This window comes from Dioscorea cayenensis, chromosome 16 (genome assembly GCF_009730915.1).
Source record: "Dioscorea cayenensis subsp. rotundata cultivar TDr96_F1 chromosome 16, TDr96_F1_v2_PseudoChromosome.rev07_lg8_w22 25.fasta, whole genome shotgun sequence".
In the NCBI taxonomy this organism is placed as follows: domain Eukaryota; kingdom Viridiplantae; phylum Streptophyta; class Magnoliopsida; order Dioscoreales; family Dioscoreaceae; genus Dioscorea; species Dioscorea cayenensis.
In genome coordinates, this window is record NC_052486.1 from 5,812,987 (window position 1) to 5,838,513 (window position 25,527).

The window sequence follows — 25,527 nt, forward strand, 5'->3', positions numbered from 1 at the left end:
AGATATTAAATAGAATGTGTAGTGAAATAGCTAAGGAAAACAAAGTGCAAAGTATCTATAAACGCCTAGCTCCACGGCAACGGCGCCAAAAACTTGAAAAAGTCCCCTTGCTTATATCACGCAAGTACACGGGTTTGTCGAAGTAATAATCCCGGGTGAGCGGGGTCAAATCCACAGGGAGTAGGGAGTGAAAAGACTTAATTTGGTTCTTAGCTATGTGGAAGATCAATAGTGATTAGTGTGAAATTGATTCAATTCTCAACAATAAAAGCAACAAGTGAGAGAGCAAGAATAAAAAGGGGGGCAAGGCAATCGATAAAGATGGGGTACTCGGATGATGCTTCACCTAGGATAATCGTTTCAAGTGCAAGAACTCTCTATTATACTTCCTAATCAATGCCATGATGAGTCGTGGAAATCGTTACATACATAGTCCCAAATCTAAGGTCAACTATGCCTAACTCTATACATGTCCCGGAGGAGAAATCGAACAATCTCAACACCTCGCACTCGCATAGAGTTGCAATGAGCTCTAGGGATTCCAAGTGATAAATCTCTTCCTAAAAGTAGACCTAACCCTTTGGTCCAGGCGGAAGGTCCCTAGCCACAATTAAACTCTAGATACTAAGATCCTCTCAACGCTTTACTCCATTGCACGCGCAACTAGTCCCCAGTGGAGGTTCATCCCTTAGACCACTCACTCTATTATGGCAGCAAAGAACTCGAGGAACGGAGGTAGAATCTATCACGCCGGAGGGGAAACGGGACGCTCCTGTACCTCTCGACTCACCCTCTCAACCCTCTCCAACCAAGCTTTGTCTAACGCTCGTGGTGTGTCACTCACTCACAAGGTTACCAACAAGAACTCTCAACCCTAGTGTCACTCTAGGGGAAATGTTCATACAATTAAACATTCATGGTTGGAACTCACAATAAACATCAATTTATTGAAAGCATAATAAAGAAGTTCAATGAAACGAATACATCCTAGGGTTCACAATCATCCAAGCACCCACTAGGGGTTTAGCTCTCCATGGAGCTTAGTACAATCAAAGAAATCGAATGTAAAAGCAATGAATCTATAAAGAAACCACCTCGATGGTCGTGTCGATGGTCTTGTGGAGTGTCCTCTACTCGTCGTCCAAGGATTCCTTCGTCCGGTATAGGATATGCCTCGATCGAAGCTCCCCTACCAACCTTCTTCCTAATGGAATCATGATGTCGGAGCCATAGAACTTCTCCAAAATCCTTGGCCAATACCCCATGAAACTCTAGCCGAAGCCCTCTCGCAAGTTGGGGAAAAGATGGAGAAAAGAATACTGAAATCGGAGCTGAAATCGGCTTTAAATGGGGCTGGAATCGGGCGACTACACGGGCGTGTATGATGTCACACGCCCCTGTGGAATTTCCACACGGGCGTGGATAATTTCCATACGCCCGTGTGGATTCTCTAATTTCTCTGATTTCTCGGTCGGCTGTGAACAGTGCTACTACAATACTTTCTACAATGCTCTGCTACAGTCTTCGACCTGAATGACTTCCCAATTCCATACTTTCATTGGGGTAACGCAAATGGGCACACATTTACGTCGTGAATCACTTGCTTCTTCAATGATGTACATGTTGGTGGATCTCTTGTTCTTATATGCATAAGTCGGAATGCTCGAGTGCGACTGCCTTTGTGCCCCTCCAAATGAATGTGATCACTCGAATATGAGGAGGTTAGCACACACTCTACCATCTCACACCTGACCTATGTCTTCGCGTTTGAACCTTAGCAACATTTCCTCCAAAATAGGTGTATTATGATCCACATTGGCCTATTTCCTTTATACTCGGCCTCACAACCCTACCTGCATAAAAGTAACATAAAAACACACATATTAATATGAAAACCTGAGAAAAGTAATGCTCAACATAAGGAATGAACGCTTCGCATTCATATCGCACAAGCACTTATCACATGGGCATTTACAAGCCCAACTCATAGTGGCAGCTGCATGCCCCTGTGTCTTCTCGGGATGGAGAGAACTTGTCTGTAGTGATCCGCATGGGCTTGTGGAAATTATCCACGCTCGTGGATATTTCACAAGTTCGCCCACAGGGATGAGTAGACGCCCTTGTACGCTCTCGGGATAGTTTGCTAAGTCTCTGCAGGAAATCACACACCCGTGTGGAAATTACCCACGGGTGTGCGAGAATCACAAGGTCATTCAAAAGGGTGAGTCCACGCCATGTGCCTTCTCTGGATGAGCTCACCATACAAAACCACGGGCGTGTGTTAATTCCACACACCCGTCTGTTTTCTCTAGATGCCTTAGAAAACTCTACAGGCTCTGCAGAAAATTTCTGAACATGTTTACACACTTAGAGCCTACCCTAATATGCAACTATACTAGTGAGAAACATGACAGATAGCTCAAACTACCAAAACTTCGTCAAATTCACATGAAAACACACGGTGAAATTACAAATCCATAAGAAAATAATATCAAAAGCATCTACAAATCAAGACACCAACACTCAATAATTTATTCAAGAAAACATTAAACTACCAAATTAAAAAAACAGTAAACACTTGGGTTGCCTCCCAAGAAGCGCTTGTATAACGTCACTTAGCTTGACGTACCTTGTCTTACCTCACGGGGGCTCATAAATGAAGGTTGTCCTCTTACCCATGGCTTGGAAACATGATGAGCAAAGTCTCTTGAAGGTAGAGGGGGAATTATCAGGATTGGGACCACCTAGAAATGATTTATCTAATTTGTTCGGTTTGCGCACGTCTCCAACAGCCTTGGAGCATTTTTGGTGGCGTCTCCGAGCCCTCTTCATCTTCTAGAGCACCTTCTTCATGATCCTCGGGGTTGATGGTACTTCTTCCGTCTAACCAAGCATCATGATTCTTTCATTGTACACCTCTTGGTCAAACAAACCCTGGTACGAGTCTGGATTGAACATTTCCTGAATATATTGATCAACAATCTTATTAGTAGTGTCTAGAAAATACAAAGTATCATCAAAATCAAGAGAATGCTGCATGGCTTCAGCTAGGTGGTATGTGAGTTTGTCATCTCCAACTCTCAATGTTAACTCTCCGCCATCCATGTCAATCAATGAAGTCCGCAAGAACGGCCTCCTAAGTATCAAGGGTACATCCGCATCCTCATCGACGTCTAGCACCACAAAGTCTATAGGAAATATGTACTTGTTCACCTTGATAAGCACGTCTTCAATGATACCCCTCGGATGTCTCACTATTAGATCCGCTAATTGCAAAGTCATCCGAGTGGTCCTAGGCTCTCCCAAGCCTAGCTTCTGAAAGAAGGTGTATGGCATGACTTTGATACTAGCCCCTGAGTCCGCCAATGTCATTTCTTCACCCAAATTGCTAATGTTACCTGGAATGATGAAGCTTCCTGGGTCTTTCTTCTTGTTCAGCATATTCTTTTGCAACACCCCGAGCAAGAAGCATCTAAGATCACTAAAGCACTATCCTCCAACATCCTCTTGTTGGTCAACAAATCTTTCAAGAATTTGCATACATAGGCATTTTAGCAAATGCCTCAAGAAAAGGAATATTGATGTGGAGTTGTTTGAACAAACTCAGGAACTTCTTGTACTGTTCATCCCCTTGGTCATTTTTCAATCTAGAGAGATAAGAGATTCTTGGCTTGAAAGGTAGGGGTGCCACTTCCTTCTCTTTGCTTGCTTCTTTCTTAACCTCTATAGCCTCGTGTGCGTGTTCATTGGGCTTCTCACTTGGAAGCTTACCCTCAACCTCATGACCACTTCTCAAAGTGATCGCCTTCACATGCTCTCTAGGGTTGGTTTCGGTGTTACTCGGCAAGCTTCCTTGTGGTCTTTCTGATAAAGACTTCGCAATCTGCCGTACTTTATTTTCAAGATTATTCAAAGAGGCGGTGTGGTTGCGAAGTGTAGCCTCAACTGATTGGAATCTTGTATCAGATGATTGCACAAACATAGTTAAGGCCTTCTCCAAATCATTCATTCGGGTCTCCAAACCTGAAACTCTGTTTTCCATGTTTGGGGCTTGCTGTTGTTGTTGGAAACCCGGTGGCCCCATGGCCTTTTGTGGACCTTGGTTGCTCGACGAGAAATTGGAATAACTCTTCCAACCAAGATTGTAGGTGTTGTTGTATAGGTTTTGTTGATTCCTCATAGCATTACCTACAAAATTGACATTCTCAATCGAAGATACATCACTAATATAGAGCAGGCAATCGGAGGGAGCATGTCCTCCATCACACCTGGTGCAAGTAGTCACGGCTGGCACTCTATTCGAAGTTACTGCATCTATCTCATGAAGGTCAGCCGCCTTTTTCTTCTCCCTAGCATTCCATTGGTAGCTGTTTAACCCCATTTCTTCAATTAGTTGACAGGCCTCACCGGGGGTCTTGCTACCTAAGGTACCTTCTGCTACCTCATCCAAGAGTTGCCTTGTACTCAAATTTAAACCGTTGTAAAAAGTCTGAACAATCATCCACTCCGGAATCCATGTGCAGGCAATTTCTCAGGAGCTCCTTGAACTTTTCCCATGTCTCAAATAGAGACTCCAATTCCAATTGTACAAAGGATGAGATCTCATTCCTAAGCTTTACAGATTTTTCAGGAGGGAAATAACGGCCAAGTAAAGCTTTTACTATCTCCTCCTATATGATAATTGATGCTCCAGGTAATGAGTGTAGCCACTGCTTCGCTCTCCCTTTCTAGGAAAATGGAAAGGCTCTCAACTTGATGGCATCATCCGTTACCCCATTTATCTTAAGCATGTCGCACACCTCGATAAAGTTCTCTATATGACTGTTTGGATCCTCATCAGCCAAACCATTAACCTATGCGGATTGCTTCAAAATGAGGATGAATGCCGGCTTCAGCTCGAAGTTCTGAGCTGTAATCGGGGGACGCACAATACTCGATTATGTCCCCAATACTGAAGGTCTGGCATAATCGGATAATGTCCGCTGCTTCTTATTCTGTTTTGCCATATTTTCAAATTCTTCTACTTCCAAATCAACTAGATTAGATTGTTCTTGTACAAGTTCTTTCCCTTTTCTTCTAAGTGTACGTTCGAGCTAGGGTTCTCCTTCAATCAATATCGAAGGGTTCCCTCGGGTCATAACCTGGAGCTGCACCAAAAGAAAGAAAACAAAATCAGAATGATGATAGAAAAGAAGATATGAAATAGAATGAATGAATATATAAGAAAATAAAGTGCACAGTATCTCTAAACATCTGCTCCCCTACAACGGCACCAAAAACTTGACAAGACCGACTATGCGTGTATAGCGCAAGTGCACGGGTGTCAAAGTGATAATAGCCCGGTAAGTGGATAGTCGAATCCATAGGGAATAGTGCTTAGAACCACCAAGATTGCTATTTAACTAGAATGAAAATATGTTGAAAGTGATGTGAAAACAAACTCAATGCAAATGAAAATAATAAAAGATAAAGGAGGCGCAAGTAAAAGATAGGGGAGGCAATCGATGATAAATGGGGTTCCCGGATATTGTTCCGCCTAGGACAATCGTTTCAAGTGCAAAAGCCCCTATTATGCTTTCTAACTAATGCATTAATGAGTCGTGGAGATCCTTTAATACATGGTCCCAAATCTAAGGTCAACCATGCCTAACTCTATACATGTCTCAAAGGAGAAATTGAATAACTTCTCAACCTCGCACTCGTATAGAATTGCAATGAGTTCTAGGGATTCCAAGTGATAAACCCTATTCCTATGTATAGACCTAACCCTTTGGTCCAGGTGGAAGGTCCCTAACCACAATTAATCCCTAGGTGCTAAAATCACTTCAACGCTTCACTCCGTTGCACTCGCAACTAAACCCCTGCGGAAGGTCGTCCCTTAGCCCATTCACTCTACTATAGCCGCAAAGAACTCTTGGAACGTGGAGGTAAGATAGATCACACCCGATGGGAAAGGGGATGCTCCACTATCTCTCGACTCACCCTCTCAACCCTCTCCAATCTAGCTTTATCTAACTCTCGTGGTGTGTCACTCACTCACAAAAGTTACCAACAAGAACTCTCAACCCTAGTGTCACTCTAGGGGAGTATTCAAACAATTAAGCCTACAAGATTGGAACTCACAATAAACATCAATTAATTGAAAGCATAATAAAGAGATTCAATAAAATGAATACATCCTAAGGTTCACAAATAACCAAGTACCCACTAGGGGTTTAGTTCTCCATGGAGCAAAATACAATCGATAATGAAATCAAAATTAAAGAGATGCAATCCATGAATGAAAACCCCCTTGTGTTCGTGTCGAAGGTCTTGTGGATCGGCCGCGTTTTCTTCAAAGGTCCCCTCGTCAAACCTAGGGCACACCTCGCCCGATCGGTGCCAACGAAAGCTCCCCCAATAGCTCTCTTTCGAAGGAAACGCGGTGTCAAAGGCTGTCAAACCTCTCTAAAGCCTTGCCAAAGCCTCTCCAAACCCTAGCCATCGGTGCATCCAAAGATGGAGAAAGTTGGAAGAAAAGATAGGGGAAAATATGGAGAAAAGAATGCTGAAATCGGGGCTGGAATCGGCTTTTAAAGGGCTGGAATCGGGAATCCACACGCCCATGTGCGTGCCCCTGTGGATTTTTCACATGGGCGTGTGGAATTTCCACACGACCGTGTGGATTCTCTGTTTTCATGTTTTCTCCGCCGGCTGTAAATAGTGCTATTGTAATATTTTTGCTACAGTATTTTCTACAATACCCTGCTACAGTACCGGCCTGAAATACTCCTGAATCCATACTTTCATCGAAGTAACGCAAATGGGCACACATTTACATAGTGGATCGCCTTGCTTCTATATGCACAAGTCAGAATACTTGAATCTGACTGCCCTTGTGCCCCTGCAAATAGTTGTGCTAACTCGAGTAAGAGGAGGTTGGCACAGATTCCTGCATCTGGAACACGACCTATATCTTCGAGTTTGAACCTTAGCAAGATTTCCTCTAAATTAGTGCTTTACGATCCACATGGGCTTCTTTCTCTCATAATCGGCCTCACAATCCTACCTGCATGAAAGTAACATAAATATACCCATATTAGCGTTAAAACCCGAGAAAAGTAATGCTCAACGAAAGGAAAGAACACTTCGTATTCTTATCACACAAGCACTTATCAGACAACATATCTACCATTTGCAAAAAACAATCATTGAATTAAAATATAAAATAAATGTAGATTCTCAAACACAATAATAGCTGGAAAAATAAATTAATGTTGAAACTTAGAAAATTAAAGATTTTTTTATGAAGTTGTATTAAATCATTATATAAAAAATAGATATGAGAAGACAAGTATTAATAAAGATACAAATATATTTAACAACTACATAATTACATGATTAAATAGTGTGTTTCTGCTAAGCACAGTCTATCCCTTGAGCCCTCAATATATCAACATGACAATATTTGATTTCATCAACTTAGCAATGACCAGCATGACAATATATTATCTACCTGCTTTGATTAATAACTTTTATAATAGAGAGTATATTTACTAAAAAATAATTTAAAAGCCTTTTATACTTTTATGTTTATTTGATATTATTTTAGATACTTTGATTTCATCAACATTTTTAAAGGCCTTGATTTCATCATACATTTTATAGGTCAATTTTGGATTATAATTGCTGAAAATAGAAGAAGAATATGCAATACTCTTGGCTGCTTATATTGTTGCTCTACATTTTAATAACCTACTTTCTATATTTAGTTAAATGTTAGAGTACAACCGCTTCAGATTGAAAAATAGAAAGCAAAAAATGAAACAAAAGAAAAAAGAAAAAAAAAAATAAGTTACACTTATGAGAGATATCTCATTAGGTAAGTCAATTTTAGAGGAATGGTGTTTATTTTGGATTTGGCTTGTATTTAGAAAATTAGGATGAATAGAGTAGCCTTTTACAAATTATATGATATGCTTAAAAAAAGTTATTTATATAAATGTTTCTAATGTAATATTTTTTAATTTGAACTAGTTAATATACTAATTAATGTGTTTCATGTTAAACTTCATAAATATTTAGGTGTTTTAAATGTGACTTACATTAAGGTCAATGCCCCGGAAGTGGAAAAGCCTAGATACATGACAGGAAAGAAGAAATTTCAACTAATGTTCTAGGTGTTTGTTCACAAGATTTGCAATTTATATACATATTTCGTGGTTCTGAAGGTTCTACAGCAGATTCTAGGATATTGTAAAATGCAATTTCTAGGCCAAATAGATTAAAAGTTACTCAAGGTAATAATATCATATGTTCTCAAACTAGTAAAATATTAGTATAATATTTATCTCTTCATGTCTTTACTACTTCTGTGATGCTGGTTATACAAATGAAGAGGGACTCCTACTCCCATATAGAGGCCAACATTACCATTTAAATAAGTGGAGACATAACAAACTCCCTCGATCACAAGTAGAATTGTTCAATTATAAAAACTCAAGTGTGCACAATATCATTGAAAGGTGTTTTGGAATTTTAAAAATGAGATGTGGACTTTTAAAACACATTGCCGAATTATAAGTGCATGTGCATTATTACACAATCATATTTGGAGGGAGATGATTGTTGATCCACTAGAAGTAGAATTGGATGAGTCATATGTGGATTTTGACCTTATGTTTGATACACAAAGTATCCAGTACATTGAGGGCTAAAATGCATGGATAGCTTTTAGAGATAACTTGGCTCAAGAAATGTGGAACGAATGGCAAGATTCTATGAATCAGGCAACTGGAGATTAAGCTTTTATTTACTTATTACTTTTCAAGGGCAACTGTTAGCCCATATTTAATTATTTTTAGAAAATTTATGTTATTTTGGACAATGGGGAAACCAACTTTCTTATGACAAATCCAACTAGATTTATATAAAGAGTGTGCTAGCGGAGTCATATATTAGTTCACTTAGCTTTTGTTTTTTTTCTTTTTAATGTGGGTAAGTTTCATTTGTGGACTTTTGAAAACTAGATTGTCTAGACTTTGTTTTACTTTTGATTTTGGATTATAATTTTCTAACAATACAATGAACAATATTTCGTATGACTGTTATTTATTTAAGATGTGGCATCATTGTTATTACAACATTTATTTAACGTATAGTTTTATTTTACTTCATTGTTATTTAAGGGCAAAATTGAGAATAAACAGAATTCATACCAAAGAAAGGAATTCACTTTGCATATATTTCAATTACAATATTCATTAAACATAACAAACATTGTATTCTTACTTTCTAGAGAAAACAAATGCAAGGAAAGACTTTGTAGGGAAAGTCTTTCCCTACAAAGCACGAAAGGGGCTCTAAATTGTCAACCTATCGCCAACCTCAACCCTGTCCCCAAAACCAAGTGTAGGGGAAAACGTTTTCCTCATCCCCCTTCTTGCGAGGATTACCAAGGTTTAGGGATTCCCCATTGCCATTTTTTTAATCATGTATGTATTCTCTTTTATTATATAAATATATCAAATATATTATCTTTTAATAATATATTTTATTTAATATAAATATTTTTTTAACTTTTCAAAATAGATAAATAAAGTTTGCTTTTTAAAAAAGTAACGCTATTTAGGCCTAACATATAGGCCTAATGACGTGGATGCAAAGTTGGCATCCATATTATCATCCACATAACCCTTTATTTCATAAACTTCAAATTCAAACCATAAATGCCTAAACTCTAAAAATACTAAAACATTATAAAACCTTATCTTAAACCTTAAAATCTTTAATCCAAATACTAACAAACCTTATACCCAAAATTCGAAAAACCTAAGCCATAAATACTAAATCCTAAGCCCTAAACGTTTACATTGTTTGTGGTTTTACTTGTTGGATATTTGAAATATTTGATTATTGGATGTTTAACATGTTTAACATTGTTAAGAACTGTTATGAATTATTTTAGAAGATTACTACAGGTGTAATGAATAGTTTCACTAAAATAGCATTTTAATATAATATAATTGTTATTTTTCGTTTTTGATATTAGGAATTGCATTTAATTGTAAACTTGGCAACCAATGTTAGCAAATAAATTTGCCACCATTTTATTGAATGATAATTAGCAACCGAAAAGTAGTTTCTAAACAACGACCAATTCTGCAACAAGAAGTTACAACATTAGCAACTTAATTAGGAATTATGTTAGTAACTATAAGTTAGCCACTAAAAATCAATTATAAAATAGCTACTGATAAGTTCTTGAGTGAACATATTTCTTTATGTGTTTTACAAGGATTGAGCATCATTTTTTATCATGTTTTATACCTCATAAATTGTATTTGGTGTTCCTTTGTGCAAATAGGGTTGTGAAGGCCTTGAGAGAAGAAAATGAAGCAAAGATAGGTCATGAGGCACATTTTGGGAGTCTTTTGTGCAACATAAAGATCAAGACACAAACGAAGTTCATACACATGAGTGTGTGTGCCAAATTCCAAGAGAATTCAAGTTAGATTCTTAGTCAGAAGGACACAAAGGCAGTCACATTCCGATGTCCCGACTTGTGTGAAGCCTTCAAGAGCCTTCCCAATGATGATTAGATTACAAGAAGCCTCATAAACTACCACACAAATGTGTGCCCGTCCATGTGGCCTTAAGAGAAGAAGAGTTTTGGAGCCTAGTTCATGCTAAGTACTGTAGCAAATAACATAGAAAATCACTGTAGTATAACACTATTCACATAACCGGGTAAAATTTCCAGCCGATCGTGCCGGCGATTCTGCAGCCCACATGGGTGCGTTGAGGCTCACACTGTCGCGTGGAGGTAGTTGACAACCCAATTTCAGGGTATAAATAGCCGATTTTCCCTATTCTTTGAATATCTTTTGTGTGGCTCTTGAGATATGAGACGGCTAGGGTTTGGAGAGGAGGCGTCTTAGGAGACGTTTCTTCACCAACTTTCATTGATTCCTCCTCCGTCATAGCATCAAGAAAGACATTGACGAACCTAGCTTTGGAGTGGATTTCATCAAGGCCATCAATTTAGATATTTGTGGGCGGGGAGGGGGAGGGCGGGATTAATGGCTTTTATATACTTTCATTCATTGATGGTTTGTTTTGTATATTGCTTCATGGAGAGCTAAACCCCTAGAGGGTATTTGGGCTTGTGAACCCAAGGAATCTAATTTTGTGTGAATTTGCTTTATGTTTCTATTTAATCCAAGTTTAGTTGAGTTTCAATCTTGTTTGCCTAATGCTTGCTTGCCTTATTGATTTTATGGTTGTTTGGTTTGCATGATTTGTTCACCTAGGTGAGAGAGAGGTCTCCATTAGGGTTAGAACCTCAAAATTGAAGAGGGTTGAGAGGGTGAGTCATAAGATAGTGGAGGGTTCCCTTTCCCCTCCGATTAGTGTATTCTATCTCCATATTCCCTAAACTCTAAGCAACCATATGTTGTGTGAGGTGTCGAGACTAAGAGATTTCTCCACCGGGGCCTTAAAGGGGGTTAGGGACCTTTCACCTAGAAGTAGGGTTAGGTCTATTCTTAGAATCAGATACACACTTTGGAATCCCTAGAGTCTATTGTTGTCATATGTGGTGTGAGGTGTTAAGACTCAGAGATTTCTCCACCATGACCTCGTAGGGGACCAGTATTGGTGATCTAGAGGCAGGATCTGATTATCTTTGGATTTTCACTACTTAACCTACTTATTTTAGAAACACTTTGCACACCCAGTACCTAATACATGAATCCTAGGGGAAGTATTGCCCGAATACCCCACTTTTACTAATTGAGATCTCCCTCTATTTTATCTTCCATGTTCGTCTTTGGTATTCATTTATTCACAAACTAAATCATCACATCATTCCATTGATCATTAAGCTAGATAGTAGAGAAGCAGTTAGTACTAGTAACCCTATTCTTAGTGGATTTGATTACCCGACCTGTTGGGTACTTTATTACTTTGACACCCATGTACTTACGGTACACACACATAAATAGGTGTGTCAACTATCGATTTAACAACTAGAAATAGTTATAATGTACCAACCAAATAACTACTTAAATGAAGTTGGTAAAAGACATCGTACTAGCGACTGATATGGTATCAACTGATTAGCGAAAAAATAGTAACTAAAATAAGTTGCAGCATGTATTGGTTAGCTATCAATTTATAGTGTCTGGGACAAAAAATGATGGTAGCAACTCTTTGTGACTGAATATGCAATCGGTTGCTAACATATTTACTCCCATGGTTTTAGCCACCAATGATTACGACCATCAATTTAGACACTAAAATAATTTGGCCACTGAATATAATACATTAGCTACTAAAAATATCAGTTACAAAAGCCTTGCTTCTAGTAGTGAACACTAAATCGTAAAGCGCAAATGAGGGTTTATGATTTATAATTTAGGTTTTAGGGAGGGGTTTTTTGTTTCACATTTATGATTTATGGTTTACATTACAAAGAGAAATTAATTCTTTTTAGAAAAAGATTAAAGTGGAAGAATGAAGTGGATGCTGACATGGATGCCAACTTTGGATCCACATCATTAGGTATATCCAATTGGCTAATCTATTAGGACTAAATATCATTACTCATTTTAAAATGGATGGGATTCACTCTCTAAGCTCATCACTAAATCTCACAAACCTTAACCCAAGTTTTATTTTCTTCAAGAAATATTTCTACCAATGATTTTAAAATTAAAGTAGCATTTTATTTATTTATTTATTTATTTATGTAGTAATGTTTATTTAATCATCATCAACTTGATGGTCAAATAAATATAGGTAGTGTTTCATTAAATGTAGTTGTAAACGTAGTAGATTTCTTCCAGAGTCAAATTTAATTTTTGGTTGGATGTATTTGGAGTAGTGGATTACAAAATTTTGTGTTTGGTTAGAGAGATTTGTAAATCTAGATTTGAAAAACTTATGTTTGGTTTAATGTATTTAGAAGTTATAGCTCCATCTGATGATGTTACCCTTACTCTAGATAATTATTAAGCATTGTTAAATATAAAATACCGCATTAGATTTTGTTAGTTATGAGAAATAATTATGTATGTATTTAATTAACTTTATATATGATTATTTTTTGTTTCATTAAAATTATACAAATGTCCAATAAATAATTATATTAAATATTAAATATTCCACTAATATTGATTTTGTAAATTACGTATTTGGATATATGTTAATGAATTAATATTTAATTAATTAATTAATTAATATTTTATGAATTTTGTAATTGATGAGTGCATTTTATATAGATATTTTAATATATCTTATTGCATGAATTCCTTGTTTTTCGCATTCATTTCTTATAAATAGATGCTACGTGGGGTATACTTGTTAAATAATGCGGATAATCAGGTCTTAGGTTGAAAAGAACGAAATGAGATGAATTTCAGTGTGAAACAGAGTTGGAATGCACCATTTAGGGCAAGCACGGTCGGGAAGCATGACACACCCCTTGTGTGTGTGCACCTCAAGTGCACAGGTCGTCAAAGTAATAAAATACCCCGGTGAGTCGATAGTCGAATCCACAGGGAATAGATGTTCAGAAACAAGAAGCATTGCTATTTAGCTAGAGTGAAATACCAATTTGTGATTTGATTCAAAATATTAAGGCAAATAAAAGTAAAAGAGAAAAGAGAAAGCAAGTGGAATAAAGAGAGGTAATTGATGGTAAAATGGGGTACTCGGACAATGCTCACCCTAGGACTATTGTTCCAAGTGCAAAACTAACATATACAAAATCATAGATGAAATAAAAAAACAAGTGCAAGAAATCCATAGAGATAACTCCCTTGCCGTTTGTGTCAATGGTCTTCAAGAGCTGCCTCGTCTTCTCCAAAGACTCCTTCGTCAAGCCTAGGGCACACCTTGCCGAATCAAAGCCGTCGGAAGCTCCCCCAATAACTTTCCTCTGATGAAGATCAATGTGGAATGCCCTAGGAATGCTCCAAAATCCCAGCAAAAATCTCTCCAAACCTGATCCGCGCTTTCTCCGAAAGATAGGCAAAAGATAGGAAGAAGATCCCCAAAATAAAATCTCGCAACGGTTTTTAAAGGGTTGAAATCGGGCATCCACACGGCCCTGTGGAAATTCCACATAGGCGTGTGAATTTCCAGGCTTCTTATTTTCTACGGGCTATGAACAGTAACTGCTACATTAAATTGCTACAGCAAACTACTACAGTACTTTTGCGAAAGTACTCCCGAATTCATTCTCTTCATCGAGGCCGCAAGATTGGGCACATATCCATGTGGTAGATCACGTTGCATCTTCTCTTTTAAAGCACATTGACAAAGCTCTTGACAAAATTACACAAGTTGGAACATATGAGTGTGATTGCCTTTGTGCCCCTCCACTTTTTATATTCACTTGCATATTTTGGAGGTTAGCACACACCCATTTGTCTATGATCTCAACTTGTGCCTTGATCATTGCTCGATACAAGAGATTCCTCAAAAATCGTGTCCATGATCTATTTTTGCTTCCTTTCTTTTAAACTTGTCTCCACAACATTAAATACACAAAAGAACACAAATGTACACAAATGAGCCATAAAAACCGATAAAAGTGATGCTTATTGTAAGAAAAGTATACTTAGTAATACTCATACACAAGCACATATCAAAGCATGCCCATGCTTTAGACCATGCACTTTTCAGGACTTAAAGAATTTCAGCCCAATTGAGGAAGCACACCCATTCTTGGAAGCATAGTTAGCAAGCACGGGAGTGCTTACACCAGTGCACTTCAGTGGAATGTGAGCAAATTGAAGAGCATAATTTCACTAGTCCTAGCACCATCGTGCTTTGGAAGCACGGGGGTGCTTACGCTCCAGCATTTTATTGAGATTTTCACTAAGAAAAGAGCTCGGCTCCACGGCTCATAGCACCAGCGTGCTCTTAAAGCATGGTTAACAAGCATAGGCGTGCTTATGCCCATGCACTTTTTAGGTTAGGTTACAATCGCACCGAGAAAAAAGATTTAAGACACACCGAGTTAAGCATGGTCAAGAGCACTACTTTTTTTGCATCAGGAATGGTATTTTTAATCCCTAAAGTTGGGTTTTGAGAGGGACTGATAAATGCTTATGTGATATGAATGCGAAGCGTTCATTCCTTATGTTGAGCATTACTTTTCTCGAGTTTTGCACTAATATGTGTGTTTTTATGTTACTTTCATGCAGGCAGGGTTGTGAGCCCGAGTATGAAGGAAAAAAACCAATGTGGAGCACAATGCACTGATTTTGGAAGAAATGTTGCTAAGGTTCAAACGCGAAGACATAGGTCGGGTGTGAGATGCTACAGTGTGTGCCAACCTCCACGTATTCTAGTTGGCACATCCATTTGGAGGGACACAAAGGCAGTCACACTCGAGCATTCTGACTTATGCACATAGAACAAGAGCTCCACCAACTTGCCTATCATTGAAGAAGCAAGTGATCCACGACATGAACGTGTGCCTGTTTGCGTTACCCCGATGAAAGTATGGATTCGGGAAGCTATTTAGGCAGGGCACTGTAGCAGGGCACTGCAGCATCATTGTAGCAAAGTACTATAGCAGCACTGTTCACAGCTGGCCGAGAAAAGAGGAGTTCAGAGAATCTACACGGGCGTGTGGAAATTATCCATGCCCGTGTGGAAATTCCACATGGGCGTGTGAAGTATCCACGCCCGTGTAGTCGTCCGATGCCAACCCTATTTAAATGCGATTCAGCCCCGATTTTAGTATTCTTTTCTCCATCTTTTCACCAGCTTGAGAGAGGGCTTCAGCTAGGGTTTTGAGAGGTATTGGCTAGCGCTTTGGAGAGGTTCTATGGCTCTGACATCGTCATTCCTTAAAAAGAAGATTGGTAGGGGAGCTTCCGTCAAGGCGTATCCTATACCTTACGAGGGAATCCTTAGACGACGAGTAGAGGACTCTCCACAAGACCATCGACACGACCATCGAGGGGGTTTTTCTATGGATTCATTGCTTTTACATTCTATTTCTTTGATTGTACTTAGCTCTATGGAGAGCTAAACCCTAGTGGGTACATGGGTATTTGTGAACCCTAGGATGTATTTGTTTCATTGAATCTCTTTATTATGCTTTCAATTAATTGATGTTTATTGTGAGTTCCAACCTTGAATGCTTGATTGTATGAACATTTCCCCTAGAGTGACACTAAGGTTGAGAGTTCTCGTTGGTAACCTTGTGAGTGAGTGACACACCATGAGCGTTAAACAAAGCTAGGTTGGAGAGGGTTGAGAGGGTGAGTCGAGAGGTACAGGAGCGTCTCCTTTCCCCTCCGACTTGATAGATTCTACCTCAGTTCCTCGAGTTCTTTGCAGTCACAATAGAGTGAATGGTCTAAGGGATGAACTTCCGCTGGGACTTAGTTGCGCGTGCAACGGAGTGAAGCGTTGAGGTGATCTTAGTATCTAGGGCTTAATCGTGGTTAGGGACCTTCCACTTGGACCGAAGGGTTAAGTCTATAATTAGGAAGAGATTTATCACTTGGAATCCCTAGAGCTCATTGCAACTCTATGCGAGTGCGAGGTTGAGAGGTTATCTAATCTTTCCTCCGGGACATGTATACAGTTATGCATAGTTGATCTTAGATTTGGGACTATGTAATGAAGGATTTCCACGACTCACTATTGCCTTGATTAGGAAGCATAATAGAGGGTTCTTACACTTGAAGCGATTGTCCTAGGTGGAGTATTATCCGAGTACCCCATCTTTATCGAATGCCTTAGCTTCTCCTTTACTCGTGCTCTCTTACTTGTTGATTTTATTTTTGAGAATTGAATCATTGTTACACTTATCACTATTGATCTTTCACATAGCTAAGAAGCGGATTAAGTGTTTTTATTCCCTACTCCCTGTGGATTCGATACCCGCTCACAAGGGATTATTACTTTGACAAACCCTTGCACTTGCGGGATATAAGCAAGGGACCTTGTCAAGTTTTTGGCGCCATTGTCGTGGAGTAGCCGTTTAGAGATACTTTGCACTTTGTTTTCTTAGCTATTTCACCATACATTCTATTTCATATCTTCTTATTCTATCATCATTCTGATTTCTTTTTCTTTCTTTTTGGGTGCAGCTTCAGGTTATGACCCGAGGAAATCCCTCAATATTGATTGAAGGGGATCCCAAGCTTGAACGTACACTTAGAAGAAAAGGGAAAGAGCCTGTGCAAGAACAGTCTAATCTAGCTGATTTGGAAGCGAAAGAATCTAAAAACATGGCAGAACAGAATGAGCAACAGCGAACATTATCCGATTATGCCAGACCTTCAGTGTTGGGGACACAATCGAGTATTGTGCATCCCCCGATTACAGCTCAGAACTTTGAGTTAAAGCCGACATTCATCCACATGTTGTAGCTATCCACACAGTTTAACGGTTTAACCGATGAGTATCCAAACAGTCATATAGAGAGTTTTCTCGAGGTGTGTGATATGCTGAAGATAAACGGAGTGACGGATGATGCCATCAAGTTGAGAGCCTTCCTATTTTCCCTAAAGGGGAGAGCGAAGCAGTGGCTACACTCGTTACCTAGAGCGTCAATTACCACGTGGGAGGAGATGGTAGAAGCTTTTCTAGCCCGTTATTTCCCTACCTGAAAATCAGCAAAGCGCAGGAACGAGATCTCATCCTTTGTTCAGTTGGAATTGGAGTCTCTATTCGAGACATGGGAAAGGTTCAATGAGCTCCTGAGGAAGTGCCCACAACACGGATTCCCGGAGTGGATGATTGTTCAAACCTTTTACAATGGTTTGACCCCGAGTACATGACAACTCTTGGATGCGGGAGTAGGAGGTACCTTAGGTAGCAAGACCCTCGATGAGGCCCATCAGTTGATTGAAGAAATGGGGTTAAACAACTACCAATGGAATGCTAGGGAGAAGAAGAAAGTGGCCGGTCTCCATGATATAGATGCGGTAACTTCATTGGCGGCTCAAGTGGAGAGTTTGAGTAAGAAGTTAGATCTTCTAACTTCAAATAGAGTGGCGGCTGTGACTAATTGCAATGGGTGTGTTGGATGACATGCTCCCTCTGATTGCCCGATCTCTATTGGTGATGGTTCTTCGGTGGAGAACGTTGATTTGTAGGTAATGGCATGAGACCTCAAGGAAACCCATATAACAATACCTAAAATCCGGGTGGGAAGAATCATCCCAATTTCTCATGGAGTAATCAAGGTCAACAAAAGGCCATGGGGCCACCAGGTTTCCAACAACAACAAACCCCTCAGGTGGAAAACAGAGTCTCAGGTTTGGAAACCTGAATGAGTGACCTAGATAAGCACTTGACTAGATTTATACAATCAGCAAATACAAGGTTTGAATCAGTCGAGTCTACACATCTCAACCACACCGCCTCTTTGCATAACCTTGAAAATCAAGTGGGGCAAATTGTGAAGTCTCTCTCTAAAAGGCCACATGGAAGCTTGTCGAGCAATACAGAGACCAATCCTAGAGAGCACGTGAAGGTGATCACTTTGAGTAGTGGTCGTGAGGTTGAAGGTAGGCTTCCGAGTGAGAAGCCAAAAGAACACGCACCCAAGGTTATAGAGGTAGAAGAGGGAACAAGCAAAGAGAAAGAGGTGGCACCCCCACCTTTCAAGCCAAGAATCACTTATCCCTCTAGATTGAAAAATGACCAAGGGGATGAACAATACAAGATGTTCCTGAGTTTGTTCAAGCAACTCCACATCAATATTCCTTTTGTTGAGGCATTAACCCAAATGCCTAAGTATGCGAAGTTCTTGAAAGACTTGTTGACTAACAAGAGGAAGTTGGAGGAGAGTGCTTCAGTGATTTTAGATGCTTCATGCTCGGCAGTGTTACAAAAGAACATGCCGAACAAGAAGAAAGACCCGGGAAGCTTCATCATTCTGTGTAATATTGGTAATCATTGTGAGGAAATGGCATTGGCGGACTCAGGGGCCAGTATCAACATCATGCCATACACCTTCTTTCAAAAGCTAGGCTTGGGCGAGCCTAGGCCTACTCGGATGACTTTGCAACTAGTGGACCGAACAGTGCGACATCTGAGAGTCATTATTGAAGACGTGCTTGTCAAGATGGACAAGTACATTTTTTCGGTTGACTTTATAGTGCTAGATGTAGATGAGGATGCGGATGTACCCTTGATACTTGGGAGACTGTTCTTGCAAACATCCAAGGCATTGATTGACATGGACGACGGAGAGCTCACATTGAGAGTTGGAGATGACAAGCTCACATACCACCTTGCTGAAGCCATGCGGCATTCTCTTGATTTCGATGATACTTTATACTTTATAGATACTACTGATGAAATTGTTGATGAATACATGCAGGAAATGTTCAATCTGGATCCGTATGAAGGTTTGTTCGACCAAGAGGAGGGACATGAAGATGTAATGATCCTTGGATCAACGGAAGAAGTACCGTCTACCCCGGGGATCTTGAAGAAGGTGCTCCGGAAAATGAAGAGGGCTAGGAGACGCCACTGGAAACACTCCAAGGCTGTTGGAGACGTACGTGAACCGAAGAAGTTGGACGAATCATTGTTAGGTGGTCCAAAGCCCGATAATTCACCTTCTACCCTCAAGAGACTTTGCACATCATGCTTTCAAGCCATGGGTAAGAGGGCAACTTTCATTCATGAACCCCCGTGAGGTAAGACAAGGTACATCAAGCTTAGTGATGTTAAACAAGCGCTTCTTGGGAGGCAACCCAAGTGGTTACCGTTTTTCTTAGTTGAATAATGTAGTGTTTTGCATGAATAAATTGTTAAGTATTGGTGTCTTAATTTTTTAGATTCTTGTGCTGAGATTTCCTTGTGAACTTTGAATATTAATCGTGCGTTTTCAAGTGGAATTGGCGAAGTTATGTCGTTTGAGCTTTATTCCATGTTTTTAATTGGTAAAACTTGCATATTAGGCAAGCTCTGAGTGTGTGAACATGTTCAGAAACTTTCTGCAGAGCCTGCAGGTTTTATAAGGCATCCAGTGAAGACACACGGGCGTGTGGAATTTCCGCACGCCCGTGGATTTGTATTGCGAGCGCATCCAGAGATGGCACAGGGGCGTGCGGCTGCCCCTGTGAACGACCATGCGACTGTCACACGCCCGTGGGTAATTTCCGCAAGGGCGTGTGAATTCCTGCAAAGTTGGACATATTATCCCGAGAGCACACAAGGGCGTGGACTCGCCCTTGTGGGCAACCTTGTGAACCACACACGGGCGTGGGTAATTTCCACACGCCCGTACAAAACTCTGTAGAGGAGTTCTCTCCATCCCGAGAAAATACAGGGGCGTGTGGCTGCACCTGTGATTTGGGCATGTGAATGTCCACGCCCGTGCAGAATTTCCGCACGGGCGTGTATAACACTTGGTATTTTTCTCGGATGTCTAGAGAAGCCACAGGGGCGTGTGGCTGCCCCTGTGGGTCGGACGCACAGGCGTGGGTATTTTCCACACGCCCGTGCGAGAGCAGTTAGAGTCGAAGAAGTATTTTCCTAAGAGAGCACAGGGGCGTGTGTGCGCTCCTGTGGCTCTCTTATAATGAGGCGCACGGGCGTGGGCAATTTCCACACGCCCGTGTGGATGCACAGAACGCCAAGGGGCGCGAGTTCTTTTTAAATAAGATTAGGTTCTCACTCTCTTCACTTCCTCTATTCATTTGGAAACATTTTCACATCAGTCTCCGACTCCATAACGCTAATTTGGTAGGATTTTTTGCCCGGTTTTCCGGCCGGTTCCTTATTTTCTCATTCCATCTCGTCGGTAGGCCCTATTTATCATTTTCTTTCCCAATTCATGTTTTCCATCGATTAATCTGGTTAATAATGCTGCGTTTCTTCAATTAGAAAGATGCTTTATGTTTAGAACGAAGTGGAAGTGATTTCACGGTGTATTTTTGGATTCTTGAAGTGCGGCCGTGCAGTTTTCACGCCCCGTGGATCCACACGGACGTGCGGAAATTCCACATGACCGTGTGGATTTCTGCGGCATTAGTTTATCAACTTGTTTGATTGATTTCGTTTTAAATTTTGTAGATTATGGCACCTCGGTCGAAGAAGCAAGTTGATAAGAGGCCGCGTGAGTCATCCTCTGAGCCTGAGGGCATGAGTTTCGCGATTCTAGAGCATCAGGTTCGCTATGAGCGCTTGTCGAGACTCCGGTTCGGACAAACTCAATTCCTGGACACGAGTATACTAAGAGATCTACAGCAGGGAGATGAGCTCGCTGATGAGTTCGAGGATCTCGTTTCAGCAGGTGGTTGGAGGTAGTTATTGACGATTAGAGAACCAGCCATCCGAGACTTTGTACTGGAGGTGCTAATATCATTCGAGTTTGATAGATCTTACGCGAGCTTTGACAGTTTGGAGCCACGTGACTTTCCCGACCTGCATACAGATATTTACATGCCATCATGAGTAGGTCGGTGAATGGCCGTGGTGATAGCACTGGTGTTCTGAGCCGGCAGGAACTTCTGTACTTGTACTCGATGGTGCAGCACATACCGATTCACTTAGGGCACATCATGGCCGAGTACATCAGACATCAGGGGCACTATGCTAGATTGGTAGCGATCTTCTCGGGCCCTTACATCACGAGATTAGTATTGGGCATGGTCTTTTGGACTCGATTCGCGGGGCTGAGAAGACGATTATACCTACACCCCTGAGCCTAGAGACGATGAGGTTGATGGGCATGGTCCGCCGGGTTCTGACAGGGGTTTTTGCTTTAGTGTTACCAGCTCCAGAGATAGCCGAGGATGAGGGAGATGAAGCCGGGGAATCTCAGCCCGCTCCCAAGCCTCAGCCAGCGCCGATGGAGACGGAGGCACATCTAGTGGCAGAGGAACCACCCCCCGTGCGTATGTTTTCACCGTCTCGCGCTCATGATCGCTTCGAGAGGCTTGAGAGCGCTTTGGGAGTGATACGGACAGAGGTAGCTGAGGCTCGAGCTGAGATTGTAGAGATTAGGGCTACGCAGGCCACTCAGTACATAAAGTTCATGGCATGTTTCGACGTATTATAGCAGATCTTAGAGCGAGACATCATCACATCATTTGTCTTACGGCCAAGGACTCCTCAGGCCCCCTCAGTTCCTCCAGCATCTTCATCCCCTACCCCGACACCGGTGGACCCACCGTGTGCGTCTTCACCAGCAGTAGCACCGGAGCCCGAGGGTGACACCGACACTTGACTCTACTTCATTTTCCTTTTTTGCATTTTATTTTAGACTTGTTCACTCAGAAAGGATTTTCCTTCTGAGTTTATTTTCATTTTGCATCTCGAGTTGCATTCATTGTCTATCTTTTATATATACTCGACTTATTTTGTTTTTATTGAGCTTCACTGAAGCCCCTCGTGTATGTGTGGAGATGGTCTTGTCATCATGGTAATTGAGACTTAGTCATGGGCACGGCCAAAGTGCTTAGGCACTTGGCCGTGTGAGCTTCACAACCCGTCGGAACACTACTCCCATGGAATTAGCTTCATCAAACGCAACACTAGGAGTCAAGGAAGTATTGTTTTGATTGCTTGTCCCACATTTTCTTTTGAATGATATACATTTTGAGTGAGCTTGCATGTGTACATTGGGGACAATGTACAACTTAAGTGTGGGGGGGAGGGGGGGAGTTTCATAGTGCACACATCCTTTTTATTGTTCTTGATTGATATACATGCTCACATATCCAATGGCAATTCACCTTAGTTACAATGATTGTATTCTTGAGTTTAGGAGAAATTTTAACATTGAATGTTTTCATGCTCTAGTTCTTGCTTGAATTTCTAGGAATTTTTACCCGATTTATAGTCAGTGCACTACTCACTCTTTAAACTCTATTGGAAACTCATGTTCGATGTTAAAGGGACTAGTTATAGTTGTTTCTTGTGTTAAATTCTAAAAAATAAAAAAAAATAAAAAAGTTTTATTGTTTATTTGTGCTTGTTGGGTGGAAAGAGCTACCACCTATGTAGTATGAAGCTACTCTCATAAGTCGGATACTAGCTATGCCCTAATGAGAGAAAGAGCTATCTCATAGGATGAGTGAAAGCTACCACTCCGCTAGAAAGAGCTACCACCTCGAAAGTGTGAAAGCCACCTTAGCGGCCGCTTTGGAAAGGGCTACCTAAGATGATGTGTGAAGCTACTACCATCTTTGAAATTGTTGTCACTTTTGTAGATAAATAAGTCCCTTGTACTTAGAACTTTGAGGAGTATACCTTGGGTTGTTTTGAGTGAGTTCACACACGTACATGATTTCGGGTATGTTGTCCTTTTTGATTCAAATTTTTAGCTAGAGCTTCGATCTTTCATATTTAGTGTTGAAATTTCCTTTACTTGTAGAATGCTCTCTTTGTATAATTTGGTGAACCTAAGGCCAAGCACTTTCAATATTTTTTTCATTAATGCACAGAATGTTTAATTTTTGTTTAAGAATAAGCAAAATCTTAAGTCTGGTGGAGTTTGATAAGTACTTGTGCGATATGAATGTGAAGCGTTCATTCCTTATGTTGAGCATTACTTTTCTCGGGTTTTTACACTAATATGTGTGTTTTTATGTTACTTTCGTGCAGGCAGGGTTGTGAGCCCGAGTATGAAGGAAAAAAACCAATGTGGAGCACAATGCACTGATTTTAGAGGAAATCTTGCTAAGGTTCAAATGCGAAGACATAGGTCGGGTGTGAGATGCTAGAGTGTGTGCCAACCTACTCGTATTCTAGTTGGCACATCCATTTGGAGGGGCACAAAGGCAGTCACACTCGAGCATTCTAACTTATATACATAGAACAAGAGCTCCACCAACTTGCTTATCATTGAAGAAGCAAGTGATCCACGACATGAACGTGTGCCCGTTTGCCTTACCCCGATGAAAGTATGGATTCGGGAAGCTATTTAGGCAGGTACTGTAGCAGGACACTGCAGCAACATTGTAGCAAAGTACTGTAGCAGTAGTGTTCACAGCTGGCCGAGAAAACATGAGTTCAGAGAATCCACATGGGCGTGTGGAAATTATCCACGCCCGTGTGAAAATTCCACATGGGTGTGTGAAGTATCCATGCCCGTGTAGTCGCCCGATTCCAACCCTATTTAAAGGCGATTCAGCCCCGATTTTAGTATTCTTTTCTCCATCTTTTCACCAGCTTGAGAGAGGGCTTCAGCTAGGGTTTTGAGGGGTATTGGCTAGGGCTTTGGAGAGGTTCTACGGCTCCGACATCGTCATTCCTTAGGAAGAAGCTTGGTATGGGAGCTTCTGTCGAGGCGTATCCTATACCGAACGAGGGAATCCTTGGACGACGAGAAGAGGACTCTCCATAAGACCATCGACACGACCATCGAGGGGGTTTTTCTATGGATTCATTGCTTTTACATTCTATTTCTTTGATTCTACTTAGCTCCATGGAGAGCTAAACCCCTAGTGGATACTTGGGTATTTGTGAACCCTAGGATGTATTTGTTTCATTGAATCTCTTTATTATGCTTTCAATTAATTGATGTTTATTGTGAGTTCCAACCTTGAATGCTTGATTGTATGAACATTTCCCCTAGAGTAACACTAAGGTTGAGAGTTCTCGTTGGTAACCTTGTGAGTGAGTGACACACCACGAGCGTGAGACAAAGCTAGGTTGGAGAGGGTAGAGAGGGTGAGTCGAGAGGTACAGGAGCGTCCCCTTTTCCCTCCGACGTGATAGATTCTATCTCCATTCCTCGAGTTCTTTGCGGTCACAATAGAGTGAATGGTCTAAGGGATGAACTTCAAATGTGGCTTAGTTGCGCGTGCAACAGAGTGAAGCGTTGAGGTGATCTTAGTATCTAGGGCTTAATCGTGGTTAGGGACCTTGCACCTGGACCGAAGGGTTAGGTCTATAATTAGGAAGAGATTTATCACTAGGAATCGCTAGAGCTCATTGCAACTCTATGCGAGTGCGAGGTTGAGAGGTTATTTAATCTCTCCTCCGGGACATGTATAGAGTTAGGCATAGTTGACCTTAGATTTGGGACTATGTAATGAAGGATTTCCATGACTCACTATTGTATTGATTAGGAAGCATAATAGAGTCTTCTTGCACTTGAAGCGATCGTCCTTGGTGGAGCATTATCCGAGTACCACATCTTTATCGATTGCCTTACCTTCTCCTTTACTCGTGCTCTTTTACTTGTTGATTTTATTTTTGAGAATTGAATCATTGTCACACTTATCACTATTGATCTTTCACATAGCTAAGAAACGGATTAAGTGTTTTTATTCCCTACTCCCTGTGGATTCGATACCCGCTCACCCTAAATTATTACTTCGACAAACCCGTGCACTTGTGGGATATACGCAAGGGGGCCTTGTCAGGGACTTCTTCCTCTTTCTTGGAAACAAAAAGGTGAGGAAAGATCTTAGCACAATTCAGGGCTGGATCTGGCTGGAGAAATCGTCAAGAAAATGGGGGAATGCTGGCAATATCATCATAGATCACTCTCCGATGAGGATTATTAACACAACCATTACGTGTGTGTACTACAAGTGCATAGGT

General features: G+C 40.7%; 2 non-coding genes across 2 annotated transcripts; one reads left to right on the forward strand and one right to left on the reverse strand.

Moving 5' to 3' along the window:
* The first annotated feature begins 4,510 nt into the window (after positions 1 to 4,510).
* Positions 4,511 to 4,616, forward strand: LOC120279771. Its single transcript, XR_005542073.1, has one exon. It is a non-coding gene; the product is annotated as a small nucleolar RNA R71 (small nucleolar RNA).
* Positions 4,617 to 17,630: 13,014 nt separating this feature from the next.
* Positions 17,631 to 17,737, reverse strand: LOC120279756. Its single transcript, XR_005542059.1, has one exon. It is a non-coding gene; the product is annotated as a small nucleolar RNA R71 (small nucleolar RNA).
* Positions 17,738 to 25,527: the final 7,790 nt, after the last annotated feature.